A 24,563-nucleotide genomic window follows, 5' to 3' on the forward strand; every position below is an offset into this window, starting at 1 on the left:
CTATTCCCCAGGCTCTCTTACATATAAGCACCCGAGTTTTGCAAGATGGAAAATACCCAATTAGGTTTTCCTGAACCAATTTAGCTTGTCCAGCTATTGAGTATTTTGACAATAAATATATTCACACTCTGGAGTTTGTGAGAGAAAAATTAGCCCTTTAATTAGCAATGAAACTAGTCTAGAAATGAGCCATCTGGTTTATCTCTGATCTACTCTGAGATTGTATCATGTCATCAGGAAATTTTTTTAAATACTAGGCATAAATTGCTAACCTTATAGTACAAACTCCTTTCATAAAAAGTAACAGAATGTGTTTCTCTAAAGTATTTGAGTGGATTCTAAGTGCAAAACATCAAGTTGTTCTCACTGCTATCCATTTTCCATGTTGCCAGAATAAGAGAACAAATCTGAACTCCTTATTCAGATATAAGTAGATCTGGGAATAAAGAAAACCTTGTTATTACCCAGGTGCTTGTATTTCAGTCAGCCAGGCCTAAACAATACTGCACAAATTGTTGTAGCTAATTAATATTGATGGTTAAAATGATGCCTTTGAAGCCACGTGAACAGCTCTTCTGAACTTGAGTCAATCAATAAATATATATTGAGCACACACATTGCACCAGGCATTGGACTTGTCACCAAATAAATAAGGAATTTAAAAAAAAAAAGATATACAGTCTAGGGAGAGCAGATATATGCCAAAAAAAAATCTGTGCAACCTGGTAAATGCAGTAATAGACTTACGTGTAAAACTGCCACTAGTACAGACCTATGTTTTTCAAAGTAGGTATTCAGACTCATTTTGTGAGCCTTAGAATCAATATGGGCAGTTTCAGGCAGTTTTGTTTTTGTTTTTTTGTTTTTTTTTTTTGATAATGTAATAAAATATTAAACACTATAATGTACCTCATGAAATAAAACAACTTTGAACTTCTGTTCCAGTGTCTTATAGGTATAAATTTAGATACAGAGTATAGTTATAGACAAAAATAAGGAAGACACACACACACACACACACACACACACACACCTTGGTTACAATGTAAAATATGCCTCTTACTTGGTATGGCAAAAAAATCCTTGAAAGCCACATGTATATGAAAGTTGCCTAAATAACTCAAGGAAGGATTCATGAAGGAAACAGCATTCGGGTGGTACTCTAAGACGAAGTTTGTTCAGTAGAAGAATTGGAGGCTTCCTGACAAAGAGAATAGGGTATATATAGGTTGAGGACATTGAAATGTGATTAGGGCCACATAGTGAAATAATATTTTGGATACACTGGATCAAATAAAGTTCATTATTAAAATCAGTATCACTTTTTTTAAATGTGGCTAATAGAATATGTAAAACTACATAGATGCTTCAATTGGACAGTAATGGTGGAGATGATAAAGTGGAGGGAGGAAATTACACTAGCAGTGATAATGCCAAAGTTAAGCTTCTGAAATAACCAAAGTGAGGGAAGATGACAGCCCAGAACAGTAAGAATGAAGAGGAATAGGAGAGAAAATTTCAAGAGAAGAAAACCAAGTAGAAGGGACAGAACTTGGTGACTGAATGGATGTAAGGGATGAGGTAGAAAAAGTTATGTATTCATTCATTCATTCATCCAAACATAATACTGGATGCCTCAGATACGGCAGGTACTATGCTGGTTGTGGTATCATGAACTAAATGGAAGTCTGAAATGCTTATCAACATTCTGGGCTAAGAAATGGAGTCAAGGTTGTTCCACACACCGAAATAGCAAATAAAGGAGCAGGTACAGTTCTATTATCATCACATGTGTCTATCATCTTATGGTTGGATATTCTTCCATTTACCTTCTTCTATCTTCCAAGATATTTAATGGAGTATCTGGAAAGCAACTGGATGTCAGGAAAAAGGTCTAGGGTAAAGCTTGAAAGTTTTGAGTTATTAATATATAACTGGCATAATAATTGGCAGCTAATCCTTAGGAGGGGCTCTGATTACACAAGGGGTAAGGAGCCAGGATCCAAGGAAGAACACTAAGGACACTAAAAAGGAGAGGAAGGTAGAGAGCAAGTCCACTAACAGAGGGTAGCCAGATATGAAAGAGAGAAACCCATAAAGAGGAGAGTCCCAAAAACCAAAAGAGAAGTATGTTTTAATGAACTAACATTCAATAGAAACCAGTAAGAAGAGTGGTTTCAAAGAAGCACTGAAAAACATTTAACATTTGGCAAGTCAGAGATTGACGACCTTCACAAAAGTGATCCAGGAGAAGGCTGTACAACACAGGGGAAGCAAGGAAGTAGAGAGGCCAGGTAGAGACACCTGTTTCTAAAAACTTACTTGTGAATAAAAGAATGATCAAGCAGTGAGCACATATTTAAGGGAGGGTGTAAGGTGCTTCCATCTTTGTGCTTTGACTCGGGAGAGACTTGAACATGTTCAAAAGCTCAGAAAAGCAATCAAGGCAGAGGGGATAGTTCAAAAGGCAAGAAATAATTAATGGAACAAAAGCCAAAGTTGCTGGGGAAAGAGAAGACCTGGAACACAGGAGCACAGGCAACTTTGAACAGGAGAAAGAGCAGCTCTTCCACAAAGATGGAAGTGAATGTGGCTAAAGAGATGACAATCAATTCAGATGCAAGTAAAAACTCTTTCTGTATTAAAATATTACCCAGGCTATAAAGTCATCACCAGGCTCCTTTGGTTATAGGTAACTACAAATGTGGTTCTATGGTTCCAAGGATCTGATCCATACTTACAGCAAATGTTCTAAAGCCAAAGGCACAGATTTATCACATTAAGGGCAAGTCAACATCTGTCTACTCCATGACCCATGATTTACTATGCTCTAATACAAAAACAAAACAAAACACAACCCTGTAAGAAGTGACTATCATTAGTCTCAAAGAGAAAGGAGGGAGAAAATGTGGGCTAACTTGTCTTGGGTCGAGGAGCACTTATGTCCCTCTAGGATTTCCACCTCTGTGTACCTGGAGTGGAGGGGGTGGGACAGAGCCTTCCTTCTCTCCACATAAACCCTCACTAGCTCCTTCCCAAGGGAAGAGTCACAGCTATCACATTGAGCCACAGTTTCAGCCATGTGGTGGAGTTACTTACCGTGCCTTAAAGACTGAAACCCACAAATCCTTCTCCTCTACTCTTAAAGTTTCTGGTTTGGGGTAGTAAGCATGAGTGCCTACGCAGGGTCTGGAACCCCAAGCAGAGAGGTCATGATCATTTTATGATTAAAAAAAAAATCAGACCTAGAGCTCCTCATCCCCTCTCTGCTCCAATTTCTCCACTTGAACCTGAAGAGGTAAGGGAAATTGAACCTCACTGGAAACACAGAGAAGCCTCCAAACCCAAAGCCTCATGGTTCAACAATGCTTACTGGAAAAGCCAGACACTAAAGGTTACCAAAAATTCAACCAGCTTTGAAGAAGCACTTTATTTCCCTGCTGGCTCCTACACCTTTTTATAAATCCATTCTTCAGTCCAGAAAACACAGAAGGCAGAAAGGGTAAAAGAGGATAATTAAGATATCAAAATCTTACCTTGAAACTCCCTTAACTCAAAAGCCCTTAGCAAAAGGGAAACTAAAATTTACACGAAGTTTTTCTGCCTCTTTGTCATTTTTCTTTTCCTCAGTCTGACTCTCCTGAAATCCTCTCTCTTTCTGCTTTCAACATGTTCAAGTCCATGAATATCTATCTCATATGTCACCTTCCCAAGGGAGTCCTCCCTGAACCCTCCAGTTAGATTTAAGTATTACTGCCTCATCTGTTCTCACAGGCCTTGCTTATGTCTCTATTAAGTCCTTAATTAGTTATTCAATTGTATCTCCCCTAGTAAATCAGATGGAGTTTGAAACATTCAGCTGTGTATCCCCGACTTGAGCAGTCCATCCAGGCTGGTCCCTGCTCTATGCCACAATTCATCTCTCCTTCCCCTGAATTCCCACAGCACTTTGTAGGGAGCAACTGGGCTCAGGAGCCCTTAATCAGCACCCTCCCTCTTTTTTTGGAAGAAGAAAAAATTAAACAAAGAAAAAGAAAGGAAAAAGGAAAGGAGACCTAGAAGGATATTTTATCATGGATAACCAATCCGAACTAATCTTACTGACCAGACCAGAAGAACCTAAGGAGCAATCTTTTGACTCCTCAGCCAATCACTGTTTTGGCCTGGAGCTATGAGAACTCTTAAATTGCCAGGCTACAAGGAAGATGCACAGGCAGTGAAAATGAGTCATGAAGCAGTCCATGGGCCTAAGGCCCCAAAGACAGCCAGCAGCTGGGGTTGGTATCCCAGAATTTCAGGAAGAGTACTTCATACACATATTTTTTAACCAGTTAAAATATGTTAGGAAGTACATAGATTATGCTTAATAAATAATGAATTTCTAACTTGATTATTAGTAATGGGAAAGTCCCTTATAAAGTACATGACAACACACAGAGTACTTCTAAATATTTCCATTTTACACTTGAGGAAATGAAGTCTCAGATGATTTGGTTGAGTTCTATTAAGACCTTATTCACCAGCAAATATGAAATAAATACTTTCTTGGCGGGGAGGGGCAGAGGGAGAGAGACTCTTAAGCAGGCTCCATGCCCAGCGTGCAGCCTGACACGGGGCTTGATCTCACAACCCTGAGACCTTGACCTGAGCCAAAATAAAGAGTTGGATATTTAATCAACTGAGGCACCCCAAATAAATACTTTCTATATGCAATGCACTGGATGTAAGCAATTCTGTTCTCATGGAGCTTATTTTTAATGGGAAAGACAGATAATAAAATAAATAAAATATATAGTAGCCAAATGGTACTGCTGGGAAAATAAAGCAAGGTAGGTAGGAAATAGGGGTTTTGAATTAGATGGCCAAAGAAGGCCTCAAAGGCAAAAATGACATTTAAGCAGAGACATGAACAGAGAGGAAGAGAGCCAAGTGGTTGGTGTTCTAATCTGAACTATTATCCAAATCTTGGGTTTCTACTGCTTTTATGTTCCTTCAAATATAGCAAGTTGCCTTAAAAGAAGATGTTGGATCCTGCACGAGTTGCTATGCCAAGAAAAGTGAAGAGGAGAATGCACTGACAAGTCCATGCTGGTATGGGATGTGCAAGGTGACAGAGGCTGAATATCCCTGAACCATTGGTTCATATCTGACAGCAAAGATAAGGAACATGAGGTACTGTTCATTGGAGACTCCTGGGTTCAGCTAATGTACCAGTGCAAGATCTGGCAGGAGCTCTTTTCCCCTCTGCATGCACTTAACTTTGGCATTGGCAGTGATAACACATAGCAAGTGCTTTGGCAAGTGGAGAATGGGGAGCTGGAACAAATCCAACCCAAGATTATAGGGGTCTGGGTGGGTACTAACCACCACAGGCACACAGTGGAGCAAGTGACTGGCGGCATCAAGACCATCGTGCAACTGGTGAAGCAACAGCAGCCGCAGGCCCGAGTGTTTGGTGCTGGGCTTGTTTCCCAGGGCCAGTATCCTAACCCACTTCATGAGAAAAACTGATAGATGAATGAGCTGGTCCAGGCAGCACTGGCTGGCCACCCACAGGCCCACTTCCTAGATGCCAACTCTGGCTTTGTGCACTTAGATGGTACCATAAGTCACCATGGCATGTACGAATACCTGCATCTGAACCATCTGGGCTACACAGCTGTCCACTGGGACTGGCACTCCCTGCTTCTGCATATGCTGGCCCAAGACTAGGGCCAGGGTATCCCCTTGCCAGAGGCTAACCCCTAAGCATCCTCCTTCTCCAACATTAAATTCTCATTTAAGAAGAAGAAGGAAGAGGAAGAGGAGACAGAGAAGAGAAAGAGCCATAGACTGCAGAGCCACAGGAATAGCCAGGTCCTCTTTGGAATCTCAATTTCACATTGGGCCTCTTACATCTGTAGACACTGCAGGCCAGCAGAAAGGATATTGCGTCCTATGAGATAAAGCATGTAACCAGAAAGTGCCTTTAGAAACGGCTGCTGTACAACTGCACAGTCAGTATCATAATCCAATGTGTCAGTGCTAATCACATGTGGTTCTTGGGGACCTTATTAAGATTGTTCTCGTGATTTGCTACTGGTACCTGCTAGAGCTAGAACACCAGATGACAGGACATCAAGTGACTATATGAATAATCAAACTACCATCATAAACTGGTGTTATCTGATTCACCAAACCATACAACTATCTGGGCCCAACAGCCATCCATTCTCCAGAAGACTGGGAACATGGCCACAATTAAGCTGAATGAGCAGATGACTCAGACTACTAGAGTCCCTGCCCCTAATCCTTCAGCACTTCTCCTTCAATCCATATAAATTGGCATCATAAGAAGTTCTCTCTGGCCAGTTACTGGAAGAGAAAAAAGGGTAGGTCTTCTTCTTTCACAAAAGGATCTGTATTGAGCTGGCAAAAGCTAGGTGTAAGTGGTCATTGTACAACACCACCACTCATTAGTGGCCCTTCCATTGGGTAGAACTTTAGTTAGGAGGCATGGCCTGAGGTCAGGGCATACATTGGTTAATTGTTAGTGGCTTAGGAGTTGACAAGCTAGACAATAACTTAGAACAAACTGGAAAACTGGTTCAGTTTATGGGGCCAGCTGGCAGGCAGTAACCTGCAAATTTGAGATGCTGCTATAAAATGAAGTATATGCTTAAAACCAGTAATGCATATATAGTGCCATCTTTTCCAGAAGGTATAAAGTGGAGGTGAGAGTGCTCCCTCTATTTCCTTTAACTCTAATAAAAAAAAATGTATTGGCAGTATGTTTTCTAAACTTGATGAAAAGCATGAAATTACAGATTCACAAAGCTCAGTGAACCACAGTAGGAAAATTACAATGAAAATCACACCTATGCATGCTATAGTCAAACATAAAACTAAGACCAAAAAAGCACCTTTAAAGCATCCAGATAAAGTAGACATTACATACAAGAGGGCAATTACATCAATTTTTAAATAAGTTTTTAATGGAAGCATAACACATGCGGAACAAATATAATTATTTGCCACGACTTATCACAAAGTGAAGATGACTATTTAACCACCACCCACATCAATAACTACAACACAAATCTTCCCCTTCTTAGTTATCATTCTTCTTCCTTCCCAAAGCTAATCACTATTCTGGTTTCTAAAACCAAAAATGAGGTTTGCCAATGGTTAACCTTTATACAAATTGAATGCATAACATATTTTTTGTGTGTGTGTTTGGCTTCTTTTAACATCATTGAGATTCATCTATGTTCTTACCTGGACCAGTTGTTCATTTGTTTCTATGGCTATACAATGAGTGATTATACCACATTTAATGACTAAACCACAATTTATTCACTGTACTGTTGATAGACATTAGAGGTGTTTCCATCTGGGGCTATTAGGAGGAGTGCTGCTATGAACAACCTGTGTTCATCTTTTGGTGTACACATGCATGCATTTTCATTGAGTTCTCTATCATATCTAATAACCCACTTGAAGAATTTTTTCGTTCCTGAAATTTGTACTTAGTAGTCTTGAAGGTCTTAGTAATGAACAGAGGAAAATGGTTTCAGTGAATTTGAAGTGGACACTGCTCACTAGCAAGTTTGTGCTTTTTCCTCTCACTAACCAACAGAGAGAGAAGGGGATCACTCTACTGGCAGGGTGAGAGATCCCTTTTAACAGGGGGGAACTGCATTGCTGCCACACAATGGAATAAAAATAACTATACATGAGAAAAAAAAGGAAGATACTGACATTCAAAAAAGTAGCAGGGGAAGCAGTGCCCTGCTCTCAGCATTTCAGGCACATTAGGAAGTAGTTCAGAAAATCGTGAACAGGGCTCATAGCACTATCTTGTGCCCAAGTGGGTCCCTGACCACACATTTAGATACTCCAAAAAGATGCCAAGTGGTAATTTTCATTGACAGGACTAACAGTACCACTCCAAACTGTAAAATGTTAAAATGGTAACTAGAGAATGTTTGATCCTTTTATTGTTGTTTTTAAAGGCAAATGTCCTGCATGGTTTGCTATGGTTTTCTATCATACAAAAGTCATTTTGCTCCACTCTGAGTTACTTGGCTGTCACAAGACATAAAATGAGCTGCAATCAGAAAAGGAAGGAAAAGTACACATATCTGTCCCATACACAGATCACTGGTCTTCATCTAAGGCATGATTTACCCGTTCCAGGGAAGCATCTGTACAGTTCAATTAATTACCTTCTGTCAGTCAGAAATAAATGTCAGTTCAGAGAGGTGGGGTAAAGCAGCTGACTCAACCTAACGACTGCTCCATATAAGTACTAGATCATTCTGGAGTAGCCATCTCTACAACAAAGAAATCTTCGTAGCAGAAATGATGTCTCCATGAGACTCTGCCCATTCTTTTGCCTGCTCGCTTCAGTCCTTAATATCACTTGTCTTTTTGGACTCATTGATTCATTCGCTTAACAAATGTGAGCTGCATACCTACAATAAGTCAAGTAATTTCAGTGGTCAACTATTTGAATATGGTCCCCATGTGTGTAAATACACATACGTATATACAAACACACAATTATAGACATTGGCACTGTGCAGCCTCCAGCTGGAGGCATACCAACTACTTAAATTCAAGTGTGAAGGTGTGAAGTGTGAAGGTATGTGTATTTGTGTGTGAGTGAATTTGTATCAGGGAGAGAGGCAGAGTAAAAGAAATGAGGGATGGGATAAGAGGCAACTAAAGTTACGTCCAAAGAGAACAGCAGAAGTCATAAAAGACTCACGAGAAAATGTGAACATATTTAAAGCACAAGAACGAAGCCGGCCTTCACTCACTCCTCTCCTCTGTAAAATCACATTTACTGCTCACCAAATGCTTCACCCATACCCTGTGTGCTCCTTACAGGTTATATACAATCAAGATCTACCTTTAAAGCGATTTGCAAAAGTGTCTATGCCATAAACTTTTGGCTGACAAGTAACTGTATTTTATCTTCCAAAGAAAATCAAGCATAAAACTGCACAAGAAAAGATGAGAAGAATTGGTAGCCTAGCCCTGCTTCAGAAAGGAGGCAAAAGAGATTTACCCAACACCTGAAGTTTCTGTCTCACCATCCATTAATTTTCAATTTGGTTTTGCTCTTTGTATCACAAAGCACTTATTCAAAAATAGCATAAGAACCCCTATATCCATATGTTGTCCTGCAAAAAGAGAAGAAAATACTATTATTTGTATTTCTTGTTCAAACACTCTAAGAATAAAAGAACTGTTTTCAGAAATGATGAGGTTCCTGCAGATAACATTTACCCATGGGATTTGAGGCTTTTTTGTGACATAAAGTGCAGAGTACTTTGAGGATGGTTACAGATTCAATGGCACAGAAAAGGCTTTTAACTTTGGCTCATTTCCTCTGACCACCATGCCTCCATTCTAAATTATAACCTCTCAAAGCTACGGATCCTTTAAAGCTAGCTTTTAAACTGCTTTTCCTTAGTATCATCACAAAATAAGAACACTTTGTTACTTGAAAATAAAAGCACAAAATTATCAGACTCAACTGTTCTCATTATTGCAAACCAATAAACAAGGCTCAACAAAAATTGTCTTTGCTAATAGCTATCACTTATTGAATGGCCAAGAAATAAATCCAAAAGAAACCAAAGAGAGATCTGCCTTAACGATATAAATGGTTTCTTATTCAGAAACTATATTTAATGTCAGAAATAGCTAGCACATATCCCAGTGCTATTATTATTGCCCATAACAGAATCTTAAGCTAAGCACTAAAATCCTGTCATTCACATCTTAGAAGAGTAATAATTTTGAAAAAACAAATAAAAAAAAAGAAATGACTAAACTATTAGAGAATCCCATTTTTAATTTAGGAATGTCTTCTATGATATAACGCATACCAAAAACTAGCTCCTCAGCTGAATCTTTTTCAGAGTCACTGCAACACTTTATATCCACAGAAAAATAAGAAGAAGAAAAGGAAATATAAGAGTATCTGGGCCCTTTCCCCTTGCTGAGACTGAGCAAGTAGTAGGCATGGCCAGCAAAGCCAAAACCAAATTATCAATCAGCTGGTTGGGGAAGTAGAGCCAAGCCAAAGTTGTGACCCACATAGCTGAGAGATTGGTTATATACAGGGGGAAATGAGGAAACAGGTATACAGTTGAGGTTTTGGGGAGCTAGGTTTTTCAATGGTGGAGAGGAAACTACAAGTAAAAAAAGGAGGTATCAGGGGAACCCTGGGTGGCGCAGCGGTTTAGCACCTGTCTTTGGCCCAGGGCGCGATCTGGGAGACCCCGGATCGAATCCCATGTCGGGCTCCCAGTGCATGGAGCCTGCTTCTCCCTCTGCCTATGTCTCTGCCTCTCTCTCTCTCTCTGTGTGACTATCATAAATAAATAAAAACAAAAAAGAATTTAAAAAAAAAAAAAAAAAAAAAGGAGGTATCAGTGTGAACATATTCTTTAGATAGATAGATCAATCAATCTACAGATACTTACATATATGCGTAGATAGAGAGTATATAAAACCCTTATTTCCTCATTTCATTCCCTGGGAAGACTTAGCAGGAATGAATCCAGACCTTGGTTTCTAAGTGTCTAAATGTCATTCTCCATTAAAAGGAACCAGAATTCCTTAGTGATTCCAAGGCTGGAACAAGAAAAGTATAAGATAAGCCTGACCACGTTTTAACATGATGAATGAACTAAGAACACAGCATCACTGCTATGGTAATCCTGCCCAAAATACATCTGCACCCGTTCATGAGGAAACATCAGATAAAGCCAAGTAGAGACGCAATATTTGGCTGAACTCTTCCAAAATATCAAGATTATGAAAGATGAGAGAAGACTAAGGAACAGTTCCATATTGAAAAAGACCAGAAAACCAGGCAAATAAACATAGAGTGTGATCCTGGATTCTGGACTCATAAAGAACATCACTGGGACAACTGGTGAGTTGTGAACAAGATCTATGGATTAGATGGTAACATAATTTTAATATTTATTGGGTTTATGTGGGACAACGTCCTTAATTTTAGGTAATACTCCTTGAAGTACCAAAGGAATACTCAGGTATCATGTCTGCAATTTTTACTCTCAAGTAAAAAAAAAAAAAAAAGAAAAAGAAAAATCTTCAAAATGATAATGTATCAGAGTAAAAAATAAGGGAGAAAGAGAGAGAGAGAAAAAAATGAGAATATGACAAGGCAACTGTAGTAAAATACTAGTAACAGGGGAATGTGAGTGAAGAACATATGCTGGCTCTTTGTCCTATTCTTGAAATGTTTCTCTGAGTTTGAAATCATTGTAAAATTAAAAGTTTTTTTTAAAAAAATGTCTGTTTATAAATGTTCATATACTATTAAGAAAAGCCAACTTTCTATGAAGGGCCACAATCTGCTCTGAATTTTTAAAAAAAGGATATGCTGTGGCTAGAGACAAAATACAACCTACATAATTCAAAAAACACTTAAACCAAATAAGGACATTGGTTTTTTAAAAAAAAAACCTTTTAAAGGTTTTTTATCGTCAATATGTCTAAAAAATGTGAACACTTGCCTGATTAAAGGTGATGTATACTGAGAATTATAAATACCATAAGGATAAAACTGCAGGATATCCCTGATACTCATAGGAGAAAAAGATGGATATAGACAGATGTGTCTCCCCGATGAGCCTTCAAGGACACACTGGCTCACTGCTGTGTGCAGGGAGTGTGGTCAGGAGGCGGGCTCCAGGTCCAGAGAATTCAATCTCCTACAGCTGCAGACAGGAGCCCCCCAGGGGGCCTCCCACAGCCCACGACAGAGCAGGGGCCACAAGAGGCAACCCTCAGGGAATACTACCTGAGTTTCATCAGGCCTGCCGGACAGTTGGGCTTCTTTTTTTTTTTTCTTTTTTGGCCAATCCTGCAGCTTCCCTTTCCAGCCACAGCACACAACCCCCTACACACATCTTGCACACCAAACTCCGTGTCAGTGTTCACCTCTGGGGAGCCCAGCCTACGACAAGGACTTCCTTTGTTATTTGATGAAACATAGCTTGGTATGGACACCTTTAACAGTTCTGCCTTGTGAGTGGGTCATATTATTTCTGCTCACAAGACAGCTGTAAATTTTCTTAAGGTGAATTCTGCCTCTAACTCTCATCCATTTACCTTCTCATGCTGTGTGACAAAAGAATTGTACTTTCCCCTTTTCATGTTAGCCAAATATAAAAGATAATCATTATTTAAACAACAAATTTCCCTCTTATGGTCCATTAGCTCCTGCTGCTTGTTCCTGTAGTGAAATTGAAATATAACAAAACGATTTCCATGGCAATAGATAATAATCTAGTAAATGTGAATTTCTGGCTTAGCAACAGAACAAAATAGGAGGAGATTATGGGACTGCAATGGGACTAAATTTCAATTTCTGTGTATTTTTAGTATCACATTTTAAAACAAAGCAAACACAGACAAATTTATACACACAGAAATATGAAGAGTAAAACTCTAATTATAGGATAAGTTTAAAAGACAGATCTCAATGATCAATTTGTAATATTACTCCCTACCATTACTGCCAAAATACATTCAATTATCATTTGAAAATTTACTCATGAATTTGAGAATTCTTACAAGTTTGATTTGAAAGTCTATTATCTCCTTTAATACCAGCTCCAACTACTAATATATTCCATTATGTTCATTTTTAGTAATAATTAAAAATATGGTTTAAGATTAATATATAAATGAAAGAGTCTCAAAAGACCTCCGAATCTCTACAAAGCCTAGAAACAAAGGAGCTGGAGGGTTTAGGACCATAACAAATACTGCCACAGATCTCATCGGATACCCAGTGAGCCAAAACTCCCCATTTCCCCTGTGAAACGTGCACACTGATGCCCTGGGGCAGCACACTCTGTTGGACAGTCTACTAAGCACATGGTCCTCTCCCTACACCCCAAGTTGTATACTCACTGAGAGTAATGTTTTGTTCTCACACTTATTACCAACTGTCCTCACTACAATGGCATAAATTGTTCACAATCTGATGAAATATAAGTGCAAGAATGGAAGAATTATTGTATCTAAGAAAAATAACTACAATGTTTTGCAAAGATCTGATAAAAATGAGTCACAAAAAAGAGTACGAAGAAATCAAATTGAACAAAACTAGACTTTGGACAACTAAGGAAACAATTATTCATATCTAAAAATATTGTACACTCAGATTGCTTTGTGTCTTAAATTTTTGTTCTTAATAATCCAAACTGCAAATTGTAGACAATGCACTGTGTCTGTACTTTATTCAATACTGACTATGCAAAACTCCAAGCTGTTGAAAGGAAAAAACTCCAGCCTTACAACAAAAAATGACAAACAGACAAATAAGTGAGACAAACATATGAGTTCAAGGAAGCCCAAATAGAATTCCTTCGTGTTAGTTATACAAACGCACGACTCTCTGATTTGCTTCCCTTCTCCAGGTGGGATTCCCCCTCTTTAGGGATGGCACTGAGCACAGCCCCCTTGTCCCTGACCTGCAATTCAGACAGCATCAATCACAGGCTAATTCCTCCCGGCTGGCGGTGAAGGCTTAAAAGGCATTCTTCCCCTGCATGCTTCCCTGTCCTCTCCTTGCTTTGCAAATATGGATTCTTCATTATCCACCTGATTTCACTCGTATCCAGCAGATCGGGCCAACAAACCGTACTTTGTCTTTGGTCATCTGCTACACAAGGTGGCCTGGATGGGAAGGTATTCCTAGCCCCGGAGTCACATGGGCAATTGCTTAACTGGACACATTTCCAATCCTTTTAAACACCTCTGTCAATGGATATATTGGCTAACCAGGAAAATGTTTACCTAGGCGATTCAAGCCTTTTTTTTTTCCTAGTTTAGTGACATTTTAATGGCTGATGTCCCTTCCCTGCCCACTGAAAATGTACAAGAGCAACCAAAAAAAAAAAAGTTCCACCATGGGTCCAGCATTTGTAGATTTAGATCCTAAGGTACCTTATCAGACCACTGCTTGCTCTAGTCTATCAATTTAACTTCCTCAGCCTTCACTGAACTCACTTCCCATCAACTTACTATATCCTTACTTCTGCCTCCAATTCTCTGGCCTTTAACTCCGTGCTTCTCCAAATTATGTTTGAGCTGCTTTTATTCACATCACTTCTGACACCAATGAACTCTGACTACAACTGGGTATCTTACAATTCAATTCAATTCTGATACAAACTCCAGAGTTAGCATTAGACTCCACAGGTTCAAAAAAATAAAAAATAAATAAAAAATAAAAAAAAAAAAGACTCCACAGGTTCAAGGGCTCAGTCTCCCACAACTGACCACTTCAGACATCAGTCATAAGACACTCCATCCAACTTGCCTACAAAGCCAGGGGGTTCCCCAATCCCACACTTTTAGATCCAATAAGCTGCCAGAATGGCTCAGAAAACTCTGAAATTTTTTTTCATAACTATTACTGGTTAATGGATAGTCGGATGAAGAAGGGTCATGGGGCAAGGTCTGGAAGGCTCCCAAACACATGGGTTTCTGTCCCCTTGGAGGTGGGGTATGCACCGTCCTAGCACATGGGGGTAACTCACAAGCTCTCTGAGCCTTGTCATTTAGGGATTTTTATGGAGGTTTCATTACCTAAGCATAGCTGACTAAAGCATTGGCTATTGGTGATACACTCAATCTCTAGTCCCTTCCCCACAGGTTCTGTAATGGCTGAAAGTTTTAAGTTTCCAGTCAAGACTTGCTATTTCTGGTGACCAGGCCCACCTGAAGCTATCTAGGGGCCCACCAAGAATTGCCTCATTAAAACAAAAGATGCTCATATTACCTTTACCACTCAGAAAATTCCAAGGATTTTAGGAGCTCTGTGCCAGGAACTAGGAACAAAGACCAACTCTCTATCATAAAACTGCATTAATAACTCTTTTTCCTTTTTCTCCCACAGACTACAAGTTATAGCTCTCTGCAACTATTATTAGATATACTAATACTATGCTAGATATTGCAGTTTCTAGCCCTTACAAGTGCTCTTCTTGCATTACCTTTTAAAAAAACACAAAACAGGGGATCCCTGGGTGGCTCAGAGGTTTAGCCCCTGCCTTTGGCTCAGGGCGTGATCCTGGAGTCCTGGGATCAAGTCCCACATCGGGCTCCCTGCATGGAGCTGCTTCTCCCTCTGTCTGTGTCTCTGCCTCTCTCTCACACATCTCTGTGTTTCTCATGAATAAATAAATAAAATCTTTAAAAAAAATAAATAAATAAAAATAAAAAAATAAAAAAAAACACAAAACAAAACAAAAACCTTCCATTTCTCCTTCCCTTCCCTCTTCCTTCCTCAAGTTTGCACCAGGTAATAGGCAAGATTTAACTCAAACATAGTATCAGTTAGACTTATACTTTGTTGTCCATTGTGTTGGGGGGGGGAATATATGCAATCTGTAAACTGTATACTAGTAAGTGTTATTTAATTTTGCTCCTAAAGCCTTACATGTAAGAATGGCTTACATTTCAGTATCTCCAGAAACAACATTCCCCGAGTAACAACTAATCTATTTCTCAATAGCCATTTACTGTTTCACTTTAAACATCTTCCCCATCACCAATCCTCACTGCCAGGAGTACAACTTTGCAGTCTAATATGTAAGACCAGCAGAAATAAAAGCTTAGCTTTTGCTTACAGAAAAAGCTATGCCTCCCTAAAAATTGACAGACCCCTGGGAATCCTTTTTTTTTTTTTTAATCTTCTGTTCACATAAAAAGGTGTTGTATAATTTTCCCAGAAAGGACAGTCCTAAAGATAGCCAAGAGATGCAGGAAGACATTCACTCTCATTCTGAACTGAACCACTCATCTTTTATTTCCATGTTCGCACATTTATAAATTCTCTCCTTTCAGTGATAATAACTTTCTTAAAAACCAACCTTCAAAAAAAAAAACCTTCAAGACAGAAACCAGCTACTGATTAGTCTGCTAGTCAAGTCTCATATCTACCAGCCAATGCATTTCATTTATCACAATTCTTTAAATATTTTGTCATTTCTGGCATTAGGATATATGTTGCAGTCTGGGATACTATAGTTTAATAAGAGTGATTTTTTTCTTAGTGGCACGTAAAATAAGGATCCACCTGAGATTTGACAAAATAACTTTCTCTCCCAACAGGCTCTGGTTGACTACTAGAGATAATCTATGTGAAGCAGTGAGCACTGGAGATGGCATACAGTAAGTGTTCAATAAATCTTATTTGCTATCATCATCATGTTTCTAAACCAATAACCGAAGCTTCAAAAATAAAGGTAAATTAAGTTAAAGTTTGGATACATTCCCCTTATACTACTTTTTTTCTCTGAGTGCCTTTTGTTTGTTTCTGTCCTAATTTTCTAAAGTTTCCATCTGTCTCTACGTGAAAGAACAGTAAAAAAATCTGATGGAATTGCTAAAGGTTGTGCTAAATGATAACTCATAGTATTCAAGCCCAACAGGTTAGGATATTTTCATATCAAAGGAATTTGAACATCAGATCCTTTAGCTACCAAATCAAGAAAGTAGGAATCTCATTGGAAAATAGACTATGGGACAATTTCATCATGAGGAATCTTTGAAAATGGCTCTAATCAATCATCTTTTTTCCCCAACTAAATGTATCAAACCTATTTTTAAACCATGTGAGCTATTTTCTTTCACAACACTCTTCTACCCTCAGTCTTTTTTTTCCATTTCCATAAACAGCAATTTGAAATGTGTTTCTGCTTCAATTAGAAAGCAATCAATTGATTTTAAAGATTCATGCAGTCATTTTGGAATTGTCAATGAATATGAAATATAACAAATATCCAGATTTTAATGAAAAATATAATACAGCTACAGCATTTCTAAAAGTGAACAAATAAGGCAAACAGTATAGCTTTTTGGTATTTTTATATATGAAATTGTTTCTTTATTTTGTTCTTTATGGTTTTTGCCTTTCTCATATTTAAAATAACTTCACTGAAATCATAGTATAATTTTATCTCTAGTCAGGTAAAAAGTATACAGCTAACTGTAGTAACATTATTCTGTAGCAAAAACTATTAGATATTGATTCAATTTGAATCCTCATCTGAACAGTGTAATACAACAAACTTAAACTATAGTTCTAATTATTGAATTTTGATGTATCATATTGCCCTAAGATCAGAGAAATAGAATTGGCAAATTATTTGCATAAATACAATATGGTTATAATTCAATATAGATTGTTAATCTTCAGTTTTTAATTTTTTCTCACTAAAATGTATGAGGCCATAAGAAACATGAAAAGTATTTTTAAATTCTAAGAAAAATCACATTTAAGACACATACTCACAATACAGTCTATGTTCCTCTACTCTTTTATCTACACATACTTTATTTTTTAAATATTAAAATTATAGCACCACCATTTTGTAACTTTTTTTTAAATTTGATGATATAATAGCATTTTCAATATCCTTACATAATCTTCAAAAACATAATATTTGAATGGCTGCAACTGTGCAGTCCACCATTTGGAGAGGTCATAGTTACTCAGCAAATGACTGCTTTGGACATTTAGAACTTTACTGCTATAATAATGCAAGAGTCAACAAACCCTTATCTTTGCTCTGGTCTCTGACTTGTTCCTTAGGAAAAATTTCTAGAAGTGGAAAATGTTTATTAGTAAAGTTATGTAAACTTTTCCCAGGCTTTTTATGACCACCACCAAACTACCTTTGCCCACTTTCCCTCAAAGTCGATGCTTTTTCTCCACCCACCCCACTTTTTTTTTTCCCCGTGGCTGCTCTTCATACACAAGTGATAGTTTAGATACTGCAAATACTTTTTAAGGTTCTCATTTGCTTTTAAATATCATTTCAAGTTTTTTGACAAATAAAAAATGTTCATCTTACATAATCAAATCATTAAACTTTCTTTCATTAATACTTCCTTTGGTTTTATATCAAAGAAAGCTTTCCTCACTGTACTATCAAATGATTCATCCATGCTTTCCTCTAACTATTTTACAGTTTCCATTTTGGATATTTACTTTTTTAACCCATCTAAAATGTATTTTGCATAGAGGCTCAGTGGAGAGCTAATCATATTCTTTTCAGACAAAATTGTTCTAACACACCAAGTTTAAACCACCACTTTTTATATTAAATGTATAATTAATGGTCTTCTCACACTTTTTGAAACCTTTTTTTTTTTTAAATCTAGGGTATAAATATGTAGTAGCATATCCTATGTTTTTAGCTTCTTTTCCAGAGCACAGTATTAAGATTCTCCTTCATTTCTACTCTCTTATATTATCAGTACTATGAAGTACAAGAATCAACAGAACGTCCTTTTTGGGTTTTTTTGTTTGTTTGTTTGTTTGTTTGTTTGTTTTTTGTTAAACGTCCTATATTATAAAGGAAAGTTTTATGTTTTAGATCAATATACATCATGACAAGTACATCTGTAATGCACTACTTTAAAAAGTGGACTCAATTCCTCTAGCTATTGAAAAAGATCCAAAATTAAAAGCAGAAGATAAAGCTACCTAAGTTCTATCTTAAACTACCATGAAAATGCCTGCACTATTTCCAGTATACCAACACAGTACAGAGTGGGCTTTGATGAAATGTCAGCTTGCCCCAGAAGCATTTCCTGGCCCTAGACCCCCAATCCAGCTGGTTGAGGTGCCTCTCCTGGGGCTTTCCAAGCCACCTGAACACGTCTAATCCTAACACTTAAAACCTTGTATTCTACTTTCTGACTTACCAACAAGTTTCCCCACTAAAACATTAGAGCCTTAGAAGTAAAAACTTTATCTCAAAATATCATTTCATCCCTATCATCAAGCTAATAGAAAGCAGTTTGTAAATACTTGTCAAATATCATTTCATCCCTATCATCAAGCTAATAGAAAGCAGTTTGTAAATACTTGTTACGTGAATGCATGAGTGCAGGATTTCAAGACTTCTAGGCTCTTTCAAGTCTGTCAATTATTAATGATTAAAATAACAAATGAGTCATTTAAACTTTGTAAGCCATGCTGTCAAATTCAGAAATGGGTTATTTCTTAATAAAATTATCTATTGAATCTATTCAGGATCAAAATTCTGTAAGGACATGACCTCTATTTCCAGAACTCAGTCTTATACTCCCTCTGCTTTGTCTCCTCCTTGATGGTATTTCCAAGCTCTGACCAGTTTGGTTCTTCTAAACTGTCTTGACCTTCTCCACCCCACCCCACCATCCATTTCAAATGTTCTTATCATGTTCTCCTTAGGGTTTTTGTACATGATCAACCACCTTTACCTGTAATCTGAATGACAATACCTTTTAAGGTACCTTCTTTGTGCTAAGTTTACATGCAGGTGCACTGCATGACTTAATGGGAAGGTAGGAGTGATATGAGACGTTCAGGCACTAAGTCTGTGGAGCAGCTCTCAGTCTATCCTAACTACATCTTTGGAAAAAGCAAACAGCATGAGGCATGATTGCATTTCTACTCTGAAATAAATTATCTCTGTAGTAAAGGCTATTTTATAATTTTACTACTCACATTTCCATAATGATCACCAACAGAAAGGACACTTATGATTTTTTAGAATCATACCAAAAGAAAAAAAAAAAGAAAAGAGAAAAGGACTAATGAGCCCTTCTCAAATCTATTCTTATAGGTCTTATGTTTATGTCTTTCACTTTTTCTCCTCATTTCTGTTTTTTAAATACTTCCAGAAATTTTCAGAGTAACTTCACTTTGGACTGTACAACTTGCTTTTATTTTTTTTAAGAATTTGATGACATGTGGTGAGATTGTGGATTTTTTTTGAGTTGCCTTAAAATTTTAGCCTGTTGTTTTAAATGTAATCCAAGTTATAACAGGAGTTAAAATGAAATCTATAAAAAAGAAAGGAAGAAAGAAAATCTGTAAAAATATTCCAACTTGCTAGTGAATATTTATATACAAATATTTAGAATAGCATTTTAATTCAACAAATATTTTCTATTGCCAACCTGTGCTAAGTGTTACAGAGGAGCTAAGCTCAACTAACAATAATACAAGGTAGAATAAAATGGTCTTCAAAAAAAATAAATAAATAAACACATTCTCTAGTGGCATGAAAGAGTTTTAGCATTAAAAGAATATACAGGTAAGTAGAGAGAATTAAAACTATAGCTCTAATACCCTTCTGACTTTCAAGTATTTTTTGAGCAATAAGTAAGGGAGAAATTACCCAACCATGGCCTTTCCAAAGACACACTGCAGATTATGCTTCCAGCAGCACTTACGTAAAAATGGGCTCTGACTGGGAGTAGACCACTGCTTGCTATTCAGTAGACCCCTCTACTATCCATGGGAAGTGAGTAAGAAAAAAGTCAGGCAAGGTATGGTCATACACAGCAATTCAACTGGTAAACGTGGACTACATGACTACATACCAGGTCAGGTGAAAGGAAAACTTTGAGATGCTATTTAACAATAGAACTGGGAAGACTACAAGTTCATAATTAAACCAACATTTATTTAGAGTTTCCAATCATCCAAACATAATATGAAATGCTAGGTTAGTAAATAAAATCAAGGAAAAATGTTCTCTGGGAGACTGTGTCCCATGTTATACATTCATGTTTTAAAAGAAAGCAATAAAATCAGAGACCAATCCTTCATATATTTACCCTGAAAATATCCTATATATTCAAAACAAAGCAAATCAAAAGCCTTTCATTCTGAAACTACCTTTTTATAAAACACCTCAACTGGTAATCTTGGTCTGTCGCATCAAGTTCTCTTATTATATATATATAGATTCAAATCTATACATTATCCACATGATGAAATGGATTCTCTCTTTTCCTTAAGATATTGTTTTTATGACTATTTGCTGAAAAAACATAAGAATTTCCACTTACGACAAAATCAGATTGAAACTCCTCAAGGCAGCATTCAAGATCCTCCATCTCTATATATCCAACCTGTTTCCTAATAGCTTCCCCATAGGAATTTTCTGTTCTAGTCACAATATCCTACTAGTCCCACAAACACATAAAGTTTACTTGTATCTATTTATACTTGTTTTCTCTATGGCCATCCTCATATGACATATCTCTACATCCTATCCAAACTCACTCCAGCTTAACTCCAAAACAATTTCTTCCAAAAAGTCCTCTTATATCCTTCCTTCAAATCTACACTACTTTCTCCCTTATTATATATAATGTTCAGTTTATCTTAATGCTGTTTTAAATTATGATCAGCTGTTTTCATAGAGATTATGTTAACATTCTCAAGGTTTACCTTTTATTTTGTACTTCCTAGGATATTTAGTATATCACAGAGTGAACAGCAATTGTTCAAAATATATGCACTCTTTAAAAATGGTTAATAATGTAATCAAGTCTAAAAGTCTTTTTTTTTAATATATGAAGAAACAGGGAACAAAAAGTATTCCAAAATCACATACAATTTGATAGCTAAATCTGAAACCCAAAACTCTATACTTTTCAGATGGTTAAGAATCCTGCAGAGGATCCTGGAAAGGTAGAAGCAAGGACCCCTTCCCATGTAACACTGTAGAAGTTAGGATCCTTTGATTGAAAAAGCAGCTTGAATTCTGAATGTGGAATTACCATCATAGCCAAATGTAATATTTGGGCTAAATTAGTCATGTTATTTTGAAGTCTTTTGGATGGTTTATGTTTATTTTTTAATTGACATTATTGTATGGGCCATACCTAGAACAACCCCACAAATATAAAGTAATCAATAGCAAATAACAATATACCGTATAAGGAGTTTTACTGTGAAGGCATTACTTAGCCATCATATTTAACAATGCCCTAGCTCACAGTACTTTATCTACTTGGCTAGAAAAATAAATGGCCACATAAATTCATACTAGTCAATTTCTTTTCTGAAATATTTTGGAGTACAAAGAACATAAATTCATCTGAGAAGATCATTAATATATCATGGAATCAGGCTCAATGTAACACAATTAAAACTGGTTACCACAAAGAGTTGAAATAACAGGAGTGTTAGGAGACCCTTTTAGCAAAAAAGGGTTTGCCCAACTGCTATTGTAATGACAATGAAAAATGTTCTTTCTTGATGATCTCATCTAGAACACATTATATTTGACAGAATACAAAAGCATTCAAATATAATAGCACATAGGGACATCAATTATGACCACCCTCTCCCACAAATAAAAAAATAATTTTTGAGCAAAACTATAAAGTGTTTCCAATGCTTCCTGGAACTCTCTTTTTCCATTTAAGAATAAATGACTATATACAAAAGTCTGTGGAACACTCAGGCACCTAACTATCTTAGTAAAAAAAAAGGTAAAAACAAAGTCTATATACTCTATTTCTCATCCATTTGAAAAAAAAAAATTTAATTTGGAAAGCACATCATTCCATTCTTAAAGTCCCTATACACTAAAATTAAATTCATTCTAAACTTTCATATTTGACAAAGACAATAATATCAAACAGCAGCCCACAATTCCCTAAAGGAGTGATGTCAATTGGTATTTCTTAAATTAATTCAGTGACCTACAATAATGTGAGTTCTTTATACATAATGTCTGTCAGTTGGCAATACAAAAATTTCAGAATCACTTCTGGTGTCTGAACTCCTAAAAGCTACTGAAAAAAAAATGTATCTTAAGTAGTTCCTTAATTCCTACCTCACCTGGATCTGTTGCTTACAACAATATCAGAAAAATAAAAATTACACCAGGAACAGCTTACTATAAATTCAATTCTACAAATTAAATACAAGTTTAAACAAGATTTCTGCTAAAAACCAGTCATTTTTCTGAGCTAAAATCCCAAAAATCTAGGAAATCCCTTCTACCCACTATGAGTTAGTAAGCTTACAGGTGTTTACACAGCTCATTTTTTAAGTTACTTCATAGACAGTGTACAACTACATTCTTCAACTAAGATTTTAAAGGTCTTGAGAAATGGAAATACTCAAATTTAAGATTTATTTGTTATCCCTGAACTCTACTTTGACTATTCCTGAGAATGTAGGTGCCCCCCACACAGTGACCACCTGAAAATTCAGGAACAGAAAACTTCAACTACATCACCTTAACACATAACCCTACACATCAGATACAAACAATATATGCAAACGATAATATATGCATAACAATATTTGGAACAATGCACTAAAAATTTTTATTAGAATTCCACCCACAAAATATATGAAGAGTTCTGAGCATTTTACATGATACTACCCGTAAATTCTAGATAACAGTTAATAAAGAATAATATCAGAGAAATAGTATGTTTAAGACCAGAGGAAGTCAGAATATTACATATTTAGATTTACATATAAATTATTTGTACAATTACAAATATAAGTGAGAGGAGAATAAACATAAATTGTAAATATAAACACATTTTCTGAGCTTCACTCTGGCATCATTAGCTCTTCCTTCTCATCCCGCTGGTTCTAAGTTAGATTACTGGGGCTCACTAAAGGTTCAAGTCTAAAATCTCTTCTTTCTCCATTTACAGGCTAGCTCAGAGAAGAGCAAACCACTTCCTGCAGGTCAAGTCCAACCTACCACCTATTTTTATAAATAAAGATTCATTAGAACACAATCATACCCATTTGCTTAATTATTGTCACCATATTTCACAATACAAGAGCAGAGTTGAATAGTTGCAATAAAGACTGCATAATGTACCCATCTGACTCTTTACAGATAAGGTTTGCCGAACCTTTAAATCTATGACTTGACAACTCACAACATTCTGTCTTCCGTCTCAACCTAGATTTGCATTTCAACTTTTCAGGCCACATCTACTCTTGGATTTCTATTAGGCATGCAAATTTCACAAGTCTAAAACTGGAAATTTGCTTTCCACCTACCCCCTACCCGCTCCTACACCTCTCCTTTCTCAGTACACACATTTCTACTCATTCAATTGCCTTGGCCAAAAGCTTTAGAATCATCATCGTTCATTTCGCTGTTTCTATTCCATCCCATGCCCCAACAATCAAAAATTTATATCCTCAAAATATATTCAGAATCTTGCCATTTCTTACCTACTCCAATGCTACCACTCTGAGTCAAGCCACAACCATTTCTCACCATTCTCACCATAGGCCTCCTGAATGGCTCCCTAGTTCCACTCTCAGCCCCTTACATCCTATTTTCACAGAGCATCCGGAATGATCATGGAACCCCACTGCCAAAAATACTTTAAAGGCTATGCAGAGTATGGCTCATCAAAGCCCTACATGATCTGGCCCTTGGGTACATCCACCTCTTCTCCCTCTTTTGTTTCTTCACATGGCGCTCCTTGCTGTCAAGCATAATTCTGCCCAGGATCTTTCCACTCACTGCTGTGTCAGGAAAATTTTTCCCCGGATAGCTAGTTGGCTCACTTACTCTTTTTTATTAGAGTCTGCTCAAATAGTAATTCAGACTAGAGGCAGTCTCTAAATTAGTGACTTCTATCAACTCTATTTCTGCCATTGTTGGATTCTCTGGGAAACGAACTCCAAGACTGAGATTTGCATGCATTTGGAGGAGTGCTCTCAGAAACGACAT

At 37.0% G+C, this 24,563-nt stretch overlaps 1 protein-coding gene and 1 pseudogene across 7 annotated transcripts in view; one reads left to right on the top strand and one right to left on the bottom strand.

The window, feature by feature from the left end:
- IMMP2L (inner mitochondrial membrane peptidase subunit 2) overlaps positions 1-24,563 on the bottom strand; it is an 848,292-nt gene that overhangs the window by 683,494 nt on the left and 140,235 nt on the right. The window lies entirely within an intron of this gene.
- On the top strand, positions 5,086-5,748 carry LOC112670825 (platelet-activating factor acetylhydrolase IB subunit alpha1-like; annotated as a pseudogene).

The sequence above is a fragment of the Canis lupus genome, chromosome 14, assembly GCF_003254725.2.
Source record: "Canis lupus dingo isolate Sandy chromosome 14, ASM325472v2, whole genome shotgun sequence".
Classification (NCBI taxonomy): Eukaryota; Metazoa; Chordata; class Mammalia; order Carnivora; family Canidae; genus Canis; species Canis lupus.